Raw genomic sequence first — 17,436 nt, forward strand, 5'->3', positions numbered from 1 at the left:
CCAACACAATCCCTGTGGAGAAGTTATAGTATACATTTTGTTACATCGATAAGTTAATTTGTGAAAATTTGAAATTCTTACACAATTCAGTTTTGCTCATTGTGTCTAGTTTATTAAAAGAGTTTTTGTTTGTAAGATATCTATTAAGTTCCTACTATGTGCCAAATACTGCTCTAAATTTTGGAAATACAAAAATAGCAAAACAAATTAAAATCCCTGCCATTGTGTGCTTTACATTCCAAAGAGAACAGAGAGACAATGAAAGAAAGAAACAAAGAAACAAAGAATTACAATATACTATGTCAGGTGTTTTTAGTATCTGTGGAAAAAAAAACAAAGCAGGGTAGGGAGGGCAAGGAGTGTGTATGCAGTCTGCATGATCTGGAAGGATCTCAGTGAGAAAGTGATATTTTAGCAGGAGCCTGAGCTGGGAAAGGCACAAGCCAATCACACATCTGAGGGAAGGGCATTCCAGGCTGAGGGAAGAGCCAATTCAAACATTTGTATTTTTTAATGTAAGATTTCTTCAAGTTTTATCTTCTTTAGATTGTCTCCAAACCTTGTAGAGCTACTGTAATGCATTTTATATTTTTATTGCTAAGAAAAATAATATAATCACTGTATAACCAGTATTATTAATATATCATCTAGGTTACTGCCATTTATAGAACGGGAATTGATTTTTTTTCTTACAGTCTGTTTAATTTTTTTGGCAGTAAAATGGTATTGCAAATAGATTTGCCTGACATGGAAGTAAAAACAGTGGTCCTGACAACCCCACCTTACCCTCTGTTCACATACTCCAAAAGTAGGAGCTTACGATTGTTACCTATTTCTGTTAGTAGTTACTCCCTGTTTCTAAATAATATTCTTTTAGTGCTATTTATTAATTTTTCAATTTTAGCTGCTTAATCACCTTTTCCCGTCACTACACTCATGCATACTTCTAACAGCATCTCTAATATAGTTAAACTGTCTTTTTTATTAAATCAATATTCTGTGATCATGTTATAAATAAGCAACTGTTGTTCAGATATGTACGACTTAGTTACAATACTTAAATTTTCTCTCTTGGCTGGGTTTTCTTGTTGTTTATTTTAACTAACGGATAATCATCCTCCTTATTTGTTTGTCTTTTTTTCTATACTTATCATATATATATATTTTTTATCTCTAAGGCTCCAACACACTTTTAAGGTCCTTCTCAATACAATGAACACATTGGGAAATCTATTAGTTTTTAGTTTTGTTTTATTTTCTATTGTTTAATTTTGGGTATGATGGATCTTGACAGCTTGAGGCAGTTATATCACTGTCTTCTTAGGATCTCCCTTCACCTTTATTCTGGGAATTCCCTTTGCCTCATTTCTGTGTTGGATATTCTCTATCTTAGCTTTTGTAACTTCATATTTCTTGGTTAATTTGTCTGAAGGTCTTCTTATATGAAGGTCTGACAATTAAGCTCACGAACTTGTTGCAATGGTGTTGCTAACCAGTTTTCATATCACAGGGATTATTCATTACAAATTTGTACCAACTGAACAAACAGTTAACCAAGTTTACTATTTGGAAGTGCTGAAAAGGCTGTGTGAAAAAGTTAAACAGCCTGAACTTTTCACCAACAATTCATGGCTCTTGCATCGCGCCAAGGCACCAGCTCACACGGCACTGTCTGTGAGGGAGTTTTTAGCCAGTGAACAAATAACTGTATTGGAACACCCTCCCTACTCACCTGATCTGGCCCCCAGTGACTTCTTTCTTTACCCTCAAATAAAGGAAATATTGAAAGGAAGACATTTTGATGACATTCAGGGAGTACTTTGTAGGTGACTGTAGTGATATTCAGCAATGAGGTATGTAGCGATTTTTCTAGGATGAGTTCGGGAACTTCATTGTCAGACCTCGTATTCTAATTTTCCAGAGATCAGCAACCTATTGGTCTACAGGCCAAATCTGCCCACCACCAATTTTTGTACAATTTACAAGAAAAAAAATGATTTTTACGTTAACTGCTTAGGAAAAAATAATAATTCATGAATGAAATTTTATGAAATTCAAATTTCAATGTCCATAAATAAAGCTTGATTGGAACATAGTCACACACATTCACTGATGTAGTGTCTATAGCTGTTTTCACATGGTAAGGGCAGAGCTGACTGATGGCAACACAGACCATATCAACCACAAAGTCTAACATATTTATTATCTGGATCTTTACAAAATGTTTTTTTGACCACTCCGAAAGCCTAAAGGTGGGGCATGAGATGGAATCATTTTGAAAGCTTTATAATTGGAAATGTCTTCATTCTACCCTCATATCTAACTTATAGTTTAGATAATTATGTATTTTCAGGTTGGATATCACATTTCTTCAAATTTTGAAGATACTACTCATTGTTGTCCGTGTCTAAGGCTATTGTTGCAAGTCCAATAACATTTTAATTGGCTATTTTTCCTCTCTATGAAGTCTTAATTTATTACATATTTTTTTAAGAGCTAGAAATTTCAAAGTGATGTGTTTTTCAGTGGATCGTTTTAATTTATTTTACTGAGATCTTAGCTCTTTTTTTTTTTTTTTTTTTTTTTTCCCCAGTCTGGTACTGTATGTCCTTCAGTTCTGGGAAGCTTCTCTGAAATATTCCTTTGATAATTTTCTCCCTACCATTCCCACAGTTCTCCCTTGCTGCAGCTCTTTCATTCAGATATTGGATCTTTTGGATTGATCTTCTTTTTATCTTCTATTTTATCATTTATCATATCATCCATTCCTTTATTGCTTTAACCTTATATTCTAAGCCTCCGTTTCTTACACGTACATAAATATCATAGATATATACTGTATATACAGTATATAAAATACACACATACATGTATATTATATGTTAATATTCAACGTCATTGATTAAATAAATATTTGTGTTTATATTCTTCTGTTTGTTTTCATGGCTTCACCCTCTTATAGACTAAAGATACTAATTATATATATTTTTTGAAGTTTTCATCTACTTACAGTATTTTCCGTTTTTTCATTTTGTGATTTGGACTCTGCATAAAACATGGGGTTTTTTTTTAACATAATCGTCCATGTAATGATGTTCATATTTTACTTATTATTTTCTAAGTCTAAATATTATCTATTGCTGTGTAACAAAGAACCCAAGAGACAGTGGCTAGAGAAAACTAATATTTATCTTATCGTTTGTGTGGGCCAGGAATCCGGAGCAGCTTAGGTGGGTGCCTCTGGCTCTGAGTTTCTAAGGAGGTTGCAGTCAAGGTGTCAGCAGCACCTGCAGGCATCTCAAGGCGTAAGTGGAGGATAATTCACTTCCAAGATCTTTCATGAGGCTGTTAGCAGGACTTGGGACCTCACCGGCTGTTGGCTGAAGATATTATTTCCTTAACACATGGGCCTCCCCACAGGTTTGCATGTTTTTCCCAGAGTGAGGGATGAGAGAGTGAGAGAAAAAGACACCAAGACAGAAGAAACCATGGTGCGTTTATACCCTAAGCTTAGAAGTGACATCCTATTAATTCTGCTATATTCCTCCATTAAATGTGAGTCACTGACTCACTAATCCAACCACCCACTTTCAAGAGAAGGGACAAAAGGACATAAATACCAGATGATGACAATCTTTGAAGGCTGCCTTAGTCAATGCTTAACAGAGAAAGTTTTAGCTACATATACCTTTTCTTTGTTTTAGTTGAAGTCTTTTTTAAGTTATAATATGATTGTGCTTCCCAGAAATGAATTTGGTATTTTTCCATGTTTTTTTATGCTACAAAACATTTTCTTCACTGATTACTTTTTCTCTGAAATGTTTGAAATTTGTCTGCCATTGAAATATTTGAGTAGGTTATTCTTTGATTTTTTTTTGTGCAGTATTCAATGATTGTTTGTCTAATTGAGTTATATTTTGCTTGTTGAATCACTATTGCCCTCCCCTCCACCAGGATACTACCTACCTCTTTTAGATTTGAACATTTACATGCATAATTCTTTATAATGTTATTATAATCTAACTTTCCCACAAACTTTTCCCCCATGTCCAAGATAAGGAATTTAATATGGTTTTACAGCCCTTCTTTGTCTAAGACTGGATTTTATTATTCTTTTGTTCATTTAAAAATTATTCTTACATATTTTTTATTCAGGTTTATTTTTTCAGTTTTATCAAGGTATGACTGACAAAAAATTTAAGACCTTTAAAGTGTATGATTTGATATACATAAACATTATAAAAAGATTCCTCCCATCCTATTCATTTATATATCTATCACCTCATATTTATGGGTTTTGGGGGGTTTTTGGTGAGAACATTTAAGTTCTACTAAGTGGGAAAATTTCAATTATACAGTACAGTGTTATCAACTCTAGTCACCATGTTATACATTAGATCCTCAGACATTCATTTTATAGCTGAAAGTTTGTACCTGGGAAAGTGGCCTGCAAGCTCTAAAGTCTGCTCTGCAGGTGAAGGAAATGTTAAGAAAGGTTTCCAAGTCCTAAAGATCTTTGGAAAGTAGTGGAAGTGATCTCTTCAACGTCCTGAATCAGTTGCTAGATACACAGATGGAGACCATAGACGATCTGGAATGCCATCCTCACTATCAGAATGAATTAGAAGAGCTGACCCAGAATGAAATTCTGGTTGAAAAGCTGCTGAAGCATCAGGTAGAGACCTATCTTAAGGCAAATCAGCAAGTCTTCCCAATGCAATAGGTCCCAAAGTCAGCTACTTAAGTTCGTGATCTCCTCCATTTGCCCAAAAACTACTTTTCTTTTACCTAATACATACACACACACACACACACACACACAAACATACACACACACACACACTTGAGGGCATTAAACCAAACAAGCTAGACAAAGACAAATATTGCATGGTATCACTTATGTGTGAAATCTAAAAAAAAAAAAAAAATTGGTGGTTGCTGTAGTGAGGAGCATTGAAGGAAATTGAGGTTGGTAAAAGAGTACAACTATTCTTATATTTTTAAATTTCATAATATTAATTTATTTCTGAATTATGCAATATTTCGATAATTATATTCAGATAATTCTTTCTGAAATTTTGTTTTACAATAGGCTGACCCAATAGATTAATTTCAGTTTTTGCTGCAACCATGGAAAATTTTTATTGTTTATTTTTAGATTCCTTGCAATATATATCTCAATAAACTCACATTTGATGTCAATTCTTTACTATCTGGTAACATTCTGTTTCTGTTCATAAGGAACAGGTCTTTTAATAATTCTGAACAATTGTTTTAAAATTCACCTACATTTCTTTTACCATTTTCAGAGGTATATTCTTTTGTTGAGTTTTTAGTATGATTCAGTCTTTACTCTGAAGAATTTCTTTTTGTCTCACATATTGGTTTTTATTTGTAGTAATTCTTGAATGAAGAGAGATGTATCCAGGCATGATCTTTGACTACCAAAAGGCAATGGAGGCTATCCTTGCAGAACTTACTGCTGGTAGACCTGCTGGTTTAATCCTCTTACTTGTTTGCATCTAGAAAGCTGATTGGTGCATTCCTCTTGACATAACCCTGAGCATTTAGCAAAATTAAAGTAATGTGAGGTTTTGTTCTTTTTCATTTGGTTTTTTTGTTGTTGTTTTTTTCCTGTTTCAATAACAGGCAGGTTAAGTAATAATATGAAAAAAAATAATGACAATAAAAAAGCAAGTTGCGTTTCCTGGAAAATAATTTTCTCCTGTAAAAGTCTCCACTTTCATCAAAGCCTCCTTTCCTGTGAAATCTATACATCCTCGAATCATTGAATCATGCTCAGTCATCCTGGATGATCTATTCTTTCCTTGTAACGTCTCAATGCCTGAGACATCGATCATGTCATGTGCATCCTTCTATGACTCCAGAGAAATAGACTAATATATGTCTAATCTTCCCCATGTCTAGGTCTCATGACTGCTTTCAAATATGTGCAATGCTATTAGCCAAAATAGTTTACATGTTCTAGCAATAAGTCATCAGCCAGCCTTAATTTCTAGTTATGAGTTTTATTCTTTTTATGTCTTGATAACTATTTAGCATGAAGAGACTAAGATTCAGAACTAATAAGACATTATTTTAAACGGAAATTTTAGGTTTAAATAAATATGTCTACCATAGTTGATGTTATATATATAATTTCTGATGTTGTTCATTTGGCACCAATATTGATTTTATTCAAATGTTGTAAAGTGTATTTTAGTGTGAGTGCATGTGTTTCTAGATTCTCATCCAGATTGCAATTTAAAAGGTGACATTGCTTCTTCTTTGCATAACAATTTCATCAATGTTTGTCCCAGTAGGAATAGTAAAATGAATGCATTTAAATAGAAAAATGTTTATTTTTTCACCATAACACATTATAATTTTATTTCTCAACCCCCTGCCCCAAATTTTAACAGTTAATTAGCACATCACTTTACTTGTGGAAAGAGAAACATTCAGTTAGAATGGCAGGTGGCTGTGTCCCAAGTCATTAGAAATGTATACCATTTCTTTTGAAGACCAAAAAGTAACAGATAAAATGATAGTAACAGATGTAAATGTAGCAGATGTAAGTGATAATGCCAGTTTAGAATTCTGTTTCTGGGATTTTCTTTTTATCAAAATGCACTTATAAAATGTAATCTTGCAAAAAGGTTGTCTAAATTCAGCATTCGAACACTTATCACAATGTTAAACTAATTATTATTACGTGTAATATGTCAAACTTCCTATATTGCAAAAATATAATACGAGTAAATTGAATGCTGTGTTTTTAAAGATTTTATAAGTATGTTTTAAACCACATCCACCATTATTGACCATTTTAGTTTTTCAGCCATATGCTTTAAAATAAAGTGTATTATAAAGACATTATAAAACAACTGATATCAAGGTCAAAAATAGTTATTTGGTGATATAAAGTTATTGACACCATGTGCAGTTCTAATGTCTTAAAATATACCTATGCCTGCAAGCTTCCTGCCAGTAACTTTCTACAGTTGAGGAAACTGCCCTGATTTGCATTGACATTCATAGCTTCCTCCAGGCAAATACCTGCAGACAATCATCTGTTGATGCCTGTCTGTAAGCAGTGGAAAGCCTTAGAAAGGTAGCTCTGTAAAAGCAATTATCTCCTGGACTGTTACAGGAAGGACATTAGAGAACACAGAAGAATATTAGCTCCCGTTTAGACAGTTATTTTCATTCCAAAGAGTTTTACAAACTTGTTATTGGTTTTAAATATCATTTAAAAGATAAATGAGTCAATATATTGCTAAACTCTGGGTTCAAAATCGACTTCCTCAGTTCTAGTAAACCGAACACCATTCATTTATTAAACACTCATCATGCACTGAGCACTGTGTTTGGTCCAATGCATCTACACAATATACATTTTTATAGATAGGGTTTAAGAGGCATAGCTTTGAAGTTAAAAAGCATTGCAGTAGAATCTGGTCTTAACCTTTTAGCTATATTTCTTCTGTCAAATTACGTAATCTCCTAAAAGATTAGATTTTTAAATATAAAATAGAGAAGGTATATTGTCAACATTGAGTGGTTATGATGAATAAAATAACCAGTTTTAAGATCTTAGAGCAGTAGCCCAATAATCATTCTAAAAATAAATGCAAGTCATTAGTTTTACTATACTACCCCAGTATCAAATGTGAAGACTTACTTATGTATGTTCCTTTCTTTCTACTGAAGAGGTTTTCAAAACATTTAAAAGGAAAACCCAAAGAAGTATATCTCAAAATATCCTCAGTAAAGATTAAAATAGATGACAACTTGGCAGAGATTGAGAAAGAATTTATATACTCTTGTATGACTCCTTTACAAAGATCATATTTTCAATGTCATTGAAACATTTATGAAAATCTATGTTTAAAAGAAACATTAATTGAATGAGCCAGGTAACTACACACATTTAAGACTTTGAGATTAGGTCTTTCCTTTCTGCAAAAACATATAAAACAAAAACCAAACAAAACATTTTGATGATAAGAATGATGACTACTTCTGGCCAGGGATCATCAATGGAAGTAATAAGTGTCATTTCTGGACTAAGCAATGAAAAGACCCTTTATAAGATTCCATGTTCTCTCTTCCTCTCCTGAAGCAACCCTGGACCACTCATGTTGAGATTTGGAGGCACAAGATAGAGACTGACAAGATTCTTGAATTGACACTTACAAGGAGCTCTCCTAGAGAGTTTCCCAAACTGCTTCAGAATTCTGTTGAATGGAAAAAACAAACAAACAAACAAACAAAAAAAACCTCTATTGAGTTAAAATCTTGAAATTGGTGATTTAATTTTCATTAATATAATTATACTTCGATCTTATCTGATATATCCACACATCCCATACATAATGCTATCATTTAAATAAAATTAAGCGAATGCATATAAAATATATAGACCAATGAAAAAATCTACAAATTGGGTGATTCACTTTTCTTGGTAGAGAAATCAGGAGAGTTTTTCTTACAGAAGACTTGTTATATTGGAACAAGATGTCAGAGAGCAGAAAGTCTACAAACAAGCCTAGAAGAATAAGTATTATGTATTAACTGGGACATTACTTTTACAAATATATCTAGTGATTACTTAGATAATATTTTAAAACATTAAAATATAAAATGTGTAGTTTTTTTTTTTCTGTCTGAATGATTTATTGATTAGTTAACATAAGCAGATATGTTTCTCTAATTAGTTGGCCATATAGTTTATCCTCCAAACCATGACTTTTTTTTTAATGTGAAATAGGACACAATGAATAATTGTGCCAGAACAATGGAAGTAAACTAGGACTCTTCTGGGAAAATTAGGACATATGGCCACCCTACTTAGAAGTTTTTAGTGTCTAAGCTCTGGAAGGTCACTCCACCTCTGTGTTTCTTCTTCCTCCCCCTGAAAAGCAAAACAAAATTTTCCTTTCTTCCCTTAAAATACTTTCGATGAAAATATAGACTTAATTCTAGTATTGGAATTTAGACTTAAAATGCAAATACTCTTGGAAAGCAAATTGATCACTGTACATGTTTTCTTTGCTGGTTATAGTGGAAAGCTGTAATTGGTAACATAAAATGGAGGGGGATGAGAAGGAAGGTGTGAGGATTTTCACAAAGTAAAACAAAGGGTAGTAAGTAATGACTGGATGCACCAAAGATAAACTTAACTTACTTTAGTCTTGTGAAGAGCCAGCCATGTCTGAATATACTGTCTCTAATACTGAATTATCATTAACCTTGAGAGAAATTTCATGGTGCATGTTTTATTGTTCTAATTTTATTCCTAATTTCGTACTGAGTTCTATTGCCAACCAACTTTTCTTTCTCCTTCAATAATCACCTGAAATTCAAACTTCCACATGAAGTTTTCAGTGATTAAGTCATTTAAAGAAATTAAACAGTCTTATGCAATAATCAGTCAGAGCAGTTATCCATTTTAGATGAGTCATCTGAATAATAAATGTTTAAAAAATGCTCTTCAATGGCACTTTCAGCCTGAATTTTTTTCTATAATTGCCTTAATCCCTCAGCACAATTACTAAATGTCCACACACTTCTTTTACAATTTTACTACCCAAATCACTCGCTCTTGCTCATCAGCTTTGCAAATTAATAGTATATTAAATGCACAAGGGTAGCTTACTTGAAAGGAATGCTAAAGTGAATTTTTCTAAGTGGCTAATAAATGTGCCCTAAATGACATTTAGTAAGTTTTAAGACTTCTTATTCTAGAGTAAACCTGTATTTCTTTCTAAATTGCATTCTTTCATGACACTGAAATTCATTAATTCCAACAGCAGTATTGATAATGATAATAATAACTACACCTTTATTTAATTCCAAATATGAGGTAGGTGCTGTGCCTGGCATTTTGTGTACATTACCTCATATTCAGTTCTTCAAATAAGGCTGTAAGCTCTTTTTACCCTATTTTAAACTTCAGACTTTATGCATAAATCAGGCATCTCCTAGATGCATATACTTTTATATATTTTCTTTTAAAATACCTAACTTATATGAACAACATGTCTGTCATGGAGGCAGAGAACCTATCTATATCTATTTACCATGTTTACCTCATTCAAAGGATAACAAAGGTATCACATTTTAGGCAATTTTCTTAATCACAAATGTTAAAATTTTATGAAACTACTTTCTATAAAAGTAGATAAAATGTAAAGTAACAGAAGTAACTCAAAATAAAGTGTTTGTTTTTTTTAATTGGAAGTATTATGTGACTTCAGTTATTTATACATCTCATGCTCTTATATCCTCATATATAAATGAATGAGATTATTATTTATTTTTCCTTTCACTACATATAGGAAAAAAATGTTAACTAGAAAATGAAGCACAGACTTATAAATGAAGAGGATAATTCTATGTTAGATGCTAATAAATATTGGCTACCAGCAGTCATTTTACACTGTAATTTCTTGCTGATAGAACTCCAATTTTATTCTGTAACATTGTGACCAATTGTAAGGGATAAGCCTTGAATGAATATGTAGTCTTAGTAAGTGAGTTTTCTCTGACAGATCTATAATTTCCCAATATCCCTTGCCTCTTGGAATGGCTCTGGGACACATCTCTGGTCAGATATGTTATTATGTGAGAAATAAGCTTGATAGCTTCCACACGCACTACCCACACACTATCCAAGAAGCCATGGAAAAGAAAGGTTTACAAACCAAAGCAAAATGGTCCAATCACAGGGATTATAAAATTTAAGTCAAAGTACAATGAAAAGCAATGAAAGAGGTGGGATTAGTTAATATGCTTAGGATAGAATGCAAGTAAGATGGAAGGACCACATTACCCGGATCCTATATTTGCAATATTATATGTCCTGTCTCTTTTTCTACCACATCAACCTTCCCTGCTGATGATGTACGTATGAGAACTAGAGTTGAAAATCTAGAAGCTGGGCCAGAAGACAAAAGGTGTCCTTGGCCAAGGACACTTGCTTCATTGTCACCTGCCCAATGAAGTTCACCTGCCCAAAGTGGTAGCTGGGAAAGTATCCTCATGACCAGCCATGGAATATATTTTTGTTCCTTTAGCAGGAAATTCATAGGACTAGAATGGATACTACTAGTGTGTGATTGAACAAAGCCACATGAATATTATTGCCTGTATATATTGAGATGCTTGTGTATTGCATCCCATGCATATTTATTGCATCATAAATATTTAGTACACAGGCACCTCATGAAGATTAGGTTACCTCTTGGTCCTTCCATCCCTTTCTATGTTTAACATAGACATGTTGTACTTATTAACTAGTTTTCTTATAAATAGCATATCTTATGAATTTTGCTTATGTCTAACAAAATTTTTGCTTACTTTTCTATAATGAAAATGCCTTAAATAGTTTTACCTATGTTTTAGAAATTATAGACTTATTTTTCTAAGATAATTGAATATTCTCAAAAGCAAAGTTATATTTCAGATGTAAAGAAAAAATGTCTCAGGACATATAGGAAATATATATTTTTAATCAATAAAATCAGACCTCATGTCCTCTGTCTGCTCACTTCCTTTCAGCTTGGGATGCTGGTATGATTATGTGACTCTGGTAGCTCTAAGAACCACAAAGCTTGTATGACATTGAAAAGCCAAAATGCTGGAGAACAAGTTGTTGCAGGTTGAGAAGGAAAAAAAAAAATCTCCGTGTCCTTAACAACATTTTTTTAGCAATTCGATGAAACCTGGAAGTGCTTACTCTAGATTACCTGTGGTGTAAGCAACACGTGCCCTCATCATTTAAGACACCATTAGATTTCCTTTGTTTTTACTCAAAAACACCAAACAGATTCAAATACCTATCACTACCCTTCACATAAAAGTTCTCCAATAAGGGAACCATAGGTATATGTAACAGTGTTTTGAACTAAAAAATAAAAGCAAACAAGTAAGATGTGAAGAAAAATGCAAAGATATTTTCAAGACATGTCGCATAAATTATTGTCATGCACAAAATTTTTAGAGGCATCCAGCTTATTCTTTCTAAGCCAAGTTTAGAAGAAAATAAAAAATTGTTTTATTCTTTGGTTTTATATATATTTATTGAGTGTGTCCTCATGGCATGTTAAAACTATCCCTGTTACTTTTTGTCATAAACACATAAAACACATACATATATACTTATTAAATTATATAAAAATGTAATTTTATATACATGAAATCTCCCCAACGAACAGAAGATGTAATCTTTCTACTTTGTTCCTTGGAGGTAGGTAGATAGATAGATAGATAGATAGATAGATAGATAGATAGATAGATAGATAGATAGCTATATCTACATCTACATCTACATCTACATCTATATCTATATATACATTTAACAGTGGTGCCAACAAAAATGTGTACAAGTGGACACTTTGGTCAATGTTGCTCAAGCAGCAGTTTGCCGTAATCAGAAGTGTATGGATGCTGATGGTAACTACTTTGAGCACCTTTTGTAATTGCAGAAGTCAAACGTGACTTGTATTCATCTTTTGTTGTCAGTATATATAGAGTATTACTACAATTTTAATAGATTTTTCCTTTCTTAAAATGTGTATATATATTTTTGCACCCTTTATGTCTGTGTGTGTATGTATGTGTATATCTATATATATATATATATCTATATATATATATATATCTATATATATAGATAGATATATATATATATATATATAGAGAGAGAGAGAGAGACAGAGAGAGAGAGACAGAGAGACAGAGCAATAGATGGATAGATATAGATATAGATATCTATATCTATATCTTTCTATTAATCTATATCTCTATATATATATTCACATTTATTCTTGTATATATATCCAAAATAATACATATTTATATATAGATACATATACATATGCATATATATATATACACATATATAAATATGCACGTGGCCCAGTATATGTGTGTGTATATATACAAGGTCTGACAATTAAGTTCGTAAACTTGTTGCAACGATGTTGCTAACCCTTTTTCATATCAGATGGATTATTCATTACGACTTTGTACCAACTGAAGAAACAGTTAACCAAGTTTACTGTTTGGAAATGCTGAAAAGGCTGCGTGAAAAAGTTATACTACCTGAACTTTTGGCCAACAATTCACAGCTCTTGCATCACGACAATGTACCAGCTCACTCAACACTTCCTGTGAGGGAGTTTTTAGCCAGTAAACAAATAACTGTATTGGAACACCCTTCCTATTCACCTGATCTGGCCCCCAATGACTTCTTTCTTTATCCAAAGATAAAGGAAATATTAAAAGGAAGACATTTTGATGACATTCAAGACATCAAGGGTAATACGACTACAGCTCTGATGGCCATTCCAGAAAAATAATTCCAAAATTTCTTTGAAGGTTGGACTAGAACCGGCTTCCCAAGGGGAGGACTTCGAAGGTGTTCGAAGGTGGTTGTAGTGACATTCAGCAATGAAGTATGTAGCTCTTTTTCTAGGATGAGTTTGTGAACTTAATTGTCCAACTTCGTGTGTGTGTGTGTGTGTGTGTGTGTGTGTGTGTGTGTGTGTACAGAGACATATGTGCATATATCCTTATGGCAAGTTAAAATTATACCAATTATTTATTTTATAAATAATTGTGAATTAGTGAATTAGCTTATGCAAAAGAAATTTACCTTTTTCTTCTTTTTATCCTGGAACATAACACAGTTCTTGATATAGTAGGTACTCAATTTAAGGGCATAAGTGACTGACATTGTTGGATCTTTAAGGAAATGTTAAAGTCAATTTAAGCATCATTATTTAAAAACAGTAACAAAGAATTTGGAACAAAACTAAACCTATAAAATTAAATTCAGAAAATAAACTATGAAGTAAAATAATGTCAATTATCAGTAAAAGGTATTAAACATTTAGCTTTTGCTACAAATAATACTGTGCAATACCAAAGTTTCCACTTGTATACCTTTTTGTTCGCACCACCAGTAAATGTATCTCTACCTCTATCTCTATCTCTATCTCTGTCTATCTAATCTGTCTATCTATCATAATATTGGAACACAGTAGCCCATCTTATCTGCAGTTTTGCTTTTTATGGTTTCAATTTTAAAAATTAAGTGAAATCTTCCAGAAATAAACAATTTATAAGTTTTAAACTGTTTGTCATTCTGTGATGAAATCTGGGGCCACGTCACTTACCTTCTTGGACATGAATCATCCTTTTGTCCAGTGTATCCACACTGTATGTGCTACCCGCCCTTTAGTCACTTAGTAGCCATCTTGTTTATCAGATTGACTGTGAAGGTATCACAGTGCTTGTGTTCACGTGACCCTTATTTTACTTAGTAATCGCCCCAAAGCACAAGAGTAGTGAGGCTGTCAATTCAGATATGCTAAGGAGAAGACATAAGGTGCTTCCTTTAAGTGAAAAGATGAAAGTTCCCAGCTTAATTGTTCTATTTTTTGTTAGTTCTCTTACTGTTACTAATTTATAAATTAAACTTTTTCATAGGCATGTGTGTATAGGAAAAATCATAGTATATGTAGGTTTGGGTACTATCCACAGTTCCAGGCATCCACTGGGATCTTGGAACTTATTTCTTACGGATGCTGGGAGACAACTGGAGTGATAACTAGTTCCACAAACATGTAGCTATAACAGAAAAAAATGTCATCATTGGTGAAACTCAAAGTGGTCTATCAAATGTTTAAATGTTCTCTCTACTTCTATTCAGTTTTGAAAATTGGGTCAAAAATCTTTAAAGAAAACAGTAGAGTAAAATATAGCTATGCTTAGTATAAAACAGTTTGGTAATACCAAACAGACACAGATAACATTTAGGAATTTTTTTTGTTAGAAGTGAATGTCCTGGAAAATAAAAGAGGGAATTAAATAAAGAACAGTAAATTATAGGAGAAAACTGTGCTCTGAGGAATGCAGGAGGCATTAGTGTATAGGTGAATCATAGATTAAAAATGTGGAAGTTTGTGACTCATTCATGGCACCAGTTAGACATCAAACCTTGATGTTATTTCTTGTGTGTGGTTTCCTAGCAACTCCTCCTTCTCTTTTCTCTTTAACAGATGCTACTTTTCAAGCAACAGATATCAGTCCAAGGCAGGCACCTGGACCTGGCTAGACCAATAACAATCCATCTCATGATGAGAGAGAAAGTATAGAGATGTAATTAAAAGGGCTCTGGAGCCAAATTTTCCATTTTCACAACCTGCTTCTGATACTTATTAGTTGTGTGATCTAGGGCAAGTAAGTTCCCTGTGGCTCAGTTTCTTTAACTGGGAGGCCTAAGTGAGCTATTAATAATGTAGAATAGTTTTCCTTTAAATAAGGTTTCGGTAAATATTAACAACACAAATAAATAGAACAAAACTCCTAACTTATCTTTTTGAAGACAGACTGTCATTTTAAATGATAGAAAGATAAAAATATAACTTATTTCAATTTCTGGGAAGACGGAGAAAATTTTCCTCATTTCTTCTGCTAAACACAACTGAAACCCTTAGATATTATATATAAAACAAACAAAAAAATACTTTGAAAGGTAGAGAAGAAGGCAAACTAGCTAAGGACCTTGGTATCTGAGACATATCACAATGGTGAGTTTCCAGAGTTTTCTTTTGCCTCTAGTACTCCAGACTGGATACTAGAGAAGCTGGTGACTCAGAAATACCAATGGAAGTTGGTAAACAAGTGTTCGCTCTAACCAAAGGATAAGAAAGGAGCAGCCTGAGAAGATGGAAAACTTACAATAACTGTTCACTGCATCCAAAGCTATGGGGGAAAAAAAATGTGGCCTCACCTTCACATACACCAGGAAAATCTAGTGGGAAGCCTGGAATTCCATCTGGAGAGGTTGTAAAGATGTGCGTACCCCAACAAATTTTCGAGAGCAGTGTCAAAGAAGGATGAGTAAAGATTTGGTAACATTCCATTCCCTTCCAGAGGGTAACAAGCCCCCTCCTCACCACACAAAGTGTGAACAGAGACCACATCGGGAGGTTAGACTTTCATCCTTATCCACTAGTAATGAGGCAACCCTTCCCATGCCCACAGATGTGGTGTCAGAGGAGATCAATGGAGAGTTAGGAATTTCAGCATCACCCAGCAATAACCAGGTCACATCTTTCCATGATGTCAATGGTGGTTGCATGAGGAAAAGTAACAGGGTCCTCTTACCCCTCACAGACTGAGGACTCAGAGGCACCTGGAAACCTCAGTTATTCAATACTGTTAAAGCAAATAACTTTCCTTCAAAAATGCAAATGTATTAGCTATGGGAAATCTCAAGTGTAATAGGGGGACTTTTTCTATTCTTCATGATTTTTCAGCACTTCTGTGATTTTCCTAATCATCTTTCCAATAAATCTACTTTTGTTAAATATTTTCTTAGTTTCTATTGCTTGCCATTATATATATATTTATACAGGTAGGAAATGTGCATAAACTAAATAACCTTATTTTTTAAATATTTATGAGAGGAAAATTATTTGTATTTCTTTAGTATATAGCAACTTGCTTACTCCATACCTAGTTCAACTTTTAAATGCCATCTTATATTATGGATGCTAGAAGGTGCTATATTTCTTAGAACCATCTATTATAGCTATTTTTTCTCAAGTGATATAGGTTCCACCAAGTAGTCACTACGCAAGACATAATAGGCTAAAGTGAGCACGTTTCAAACCTTCATCAGGGAAATCAAGTCTTAAAGAAGAGGCATTTAGTTGTTCTATGTCAGGGGTTCTCAGTTATTGTGCCATTGACATCTTTGGTAGTTATAGGTAACAATAATATTATTGTTGTTTGTAGTTTACATTCAAAACTTAATAAAATGCTAACTTTCAGTTAAATGATATGAAATATATATATATATATATATATATATATATATATATATATAATTTGATTTTCAAGTTCAAGAAATTATAATACATTGATAAAATGGATCCACTGCCAACTTTGTGGGGACATAGGTGCAAAGATGTAGACACAGATGTCAGTATGGATGAAAAGATTCCTTTCAAAGAAATGCCAAATTATTTTCTTGCCCAACATGAACAATTCTATGTTGTGGTTGGACAGTTACCCTAGGTGTATTTTCCTATGTTTCATTCAAACTTCAAAACACTCTTAGACATTCTGTAAGCTGTCTGTTAGTTTCTTAAAAAAAAAAAAAAATCTAGCTTGAGAAATTCTGTTGTCAGCAACTAACAACAGTGGGCAATATAGTATTTGGTAAAATAAATGGTTGCAGGAAAAAAAAGCTAAAAGAAATGAGAATCTAGAGGTTTTTTGACCCAAGTCTGAAGGCAATGAAAATCTAGTTAATGTAATTAAAAAACAAACAACAACAACAACAAAAAAGAAAAACACGAAAAAACACTGATAATCTCTGGCCCACGATGGTGAAACATTATTTAAACTATTAAA

This window comes from Rhinolophus sinicus, linkage group LG04 (genome assembly GCF_036562045.2).
Source record: "Rhinolophus sinicus isolate RSC01 linkage group LG04, ASM3656204v1, whole genome shotgun sequence".
Classification (NCBI taxonomy): Eukaryota; Metazoa; Chordata; class Mammalia; order Chiroptera; family Rhinolophidae; genus Rhinolophus; species Rhinolophus sinicus.